Raw genomic sequence first — 2,571 nt, forward strand, 5'->3', positions numbered from 1 at the left:
CAAGAGATACCCTATCATACAACAAAAGTATATGCTCAACTATGTTCATAGCAGCATTGTTTGTAATAGCCAGAACCTGGAAACAACCTAGATGCTCTTATCTTTTCAATATTGACATTAGTGCAGTAGCCTCTTCTCTCTGTCTTGCATATCCTTTTTGCAGCTCAGGTTGGCCTTAAGATCTTGATCCTCCTGCCTCAGCTACCTAAGTGCTGGAACTGAAATCACAGCATGTGCTACCATGCTGGTTGTGTCTCCCCTCAGCTACATTTTATTTTTTGTGTGTATGTGTGTGGACATACACAAGCCATAATGAATGTATGGAGGTCAAAAGACAACTTGTGTTGAGTCCATTTTGTCCTTTTACAGTGTGGGTTCTGGGGAATGAACTCAGACCCCCAGGCTTGGCAGCAATCTCTCCAGTCCTGATTCTGTGTGTTTTCTCTCTGTAGGTCAGTTGTAACATGAGTGTACTGTAACACTGCAGGGTTTACCTTGGCATGTGAGATAGTCATAGTAACATTACCTTTCAAACTCTCTGGGACGAAATCTAAGGGTCTGAGTTTTCCTAACGCTGCAGCTTTGCGACTTAGCTGGAAAATTGCATCTCACTCTGACATTCTCTAATGCTCGAAGGTATTGTAATAAATGAGTGTGAAAATGCAGAGCTCATCCCGCCCCAGCTCTTCTTATTAGGCGTGTAACGCTCCTGAATGAAAGTAATATCGCGGAGTAATTTGGCTATTAAGGCAGTAATTGCATATCTTGTCCTGGTTATAAAGTTACCTTTTGCAAAGAGTCCACCTCAACCATTTTAATAGCCACATCAAGAAAGGTGCATAATGAATTTTCTTTGAAGAAATTCCCTGAGATAAATTTGTTCTTCTATTGGATTTTACCATCTTGCTGAAGGGTTGATGGCAAAGTCTTGTCCTTGGGGCTCATGAGCCCAAAAATTTCACATAAATATTTGATAAACTGATGCTTCTTAAGTCACAACTAGAAGGACATGTTCTGAGTATCATTCTGTAGGTGGTAAGATTATAATTGACTAAATTAGGGGCTGGAGGGAAAACTCAGTAAAGTAGAGGGCTCATCTAGCAAGTAGAGGCCTTGAATTTGATTGCCAGCACCACAGAAACATATATTTTCTTTGTACTCTCTTTTTAATTTTTTCAGCAACTAATATATATTATTGTGCATTTTCTTTCTTTCTTTTTCTTTTTTAGTTTTTCAAGACAGAGCTTCTCTATGCCCTGTAGACCAGACTGGCATCAAAATCAGAGATCAGTTTACCTCTGCTTCCTCAGTATTGGGCATTATTGTGTATTTTGAAAAGCTTTTTTTTGTTTCTTTTTTTGTTTTGTTGTTATTTTTAGTTTCTTGAGACAGGATTTCTCTGGGTAATCACTGTGGCTGACCTGGAACTTGCTCATGTAGACCATGCTGGCCTTGAACTCACAAATATCCACCTTCCTCTGCCTCCTGAGAGCTGAGATTAAAGGCATGAGATACCACCACCATATTGTGTATTTTGAAAGTATTACCATGAGAAGATGAATGAATTCAACTTCCTACCTGTTTCAATCTAGTTCATCACAGAAATCCAGCATGGTTTTTTTTTTTTGATCCCATGAAAGCATGTAAAATTTGTATCTTGGCTTGGCAATATAACCTTATGTTATCAATGAAAAAGTAACTAATAGTTATCTCAAAGAAATATTTATCTCTCTGCAGTCAACTAAGATGACCAAGTTGCTTCCCTCATGGGGGCCTAGTGGGCAATGACTGCAAATAGCAGCCTCTATGACGGTATACACAGCCTGCTGTCAATATGAGTTGCCCTAAGGAATCTTGGAGATACTTTTCTATTGGATAGTCATGTCTCTGATCTCAATGTTGTTCCTACCCCAGGCTCCAAACAGTTACGCAAGCTGCCTTTGGATAGCTCCAGGGTACAGTGGTCAGGGTACATATTGGCCAGGTTATCATGCCAATGCACACCAAGTTGTAGAATAAAGAACAGGTGGTTGAGGCCCTGCATAGAGTCAAGTTCAACTTCCCTGCTTGACAGAAGCCATAGCTCAAAGAAGTGAGGCTTCATCAAGTTTAATGCCGATGACTTAGAGCACCTTAGGCTATCAGTGGCCCATACCTGTGGCTGTGGGGTCAAACATTCCCCAGTCATGATTCCCTGGGCAAATGGTGGGCCCCAAACTGCTGAGGGCTTCCACTGTGCTGTTCCACACCACACTAAACTATGTTCAGTAACAAATATATCCAATCTGTCTAAGAAAACCAAATGGTCCTTGAGATGGTCTACACCAGGTGGAAACTGATCCTGGACCCTGTTGTTTTCTGGTTTTGTTCTGATCATGCCTCCCCAACCATTACAAGCATCTGCTGATGCTGTTGGGTATATTCATTCTAAGACTATGTTGGGGACCCTCAGTACTCATCAAAGAACACGAATCCTCTCCTTGTTCTTAGCAATGGGAGCTTCTACATTTATCCTGAGAATTTTTTTTTTGCCTCACTTTGCAATGATTCATATATCAAGATAAATTTTCC

General features: G+C 40.6%; 1 non-coding gene across 1 annotated transcript; it reads left to right on the top strand.

The window, feature by feature from the left end:
• The first annotated feature begins 1,731 nt into the window (after nucleotides 1-1,731).
• LOC113456263 lies at nucleotides 1,732-1,866 on the top strand. Its single transcript, XR_003377108.1, has one exon. It is a non-coding gene; the product is annotated as a small nucleolar RNA SNORA70 (small nucleolar RNA).
• The last annotated feature ends 705 nt before the right edge of the window (nucleotides 1,867-2,571 follow it).

Source organism: Microtus ochrogaster, chromosome 6 (genome assembly GCF_000317375.1).
Source record: "Microtus ochrogaster isolate Prairie Vole_2 chromosome 6, MicOch1.0, whole genome shotgun sequence".
In the NCBI taxonomy this organism is placed as follows: Eukaryota; Metazoa; Chordata; class Mammalia; order Rodentia; family Cricetidae; genus Microtus; species Microtus ochrogaster.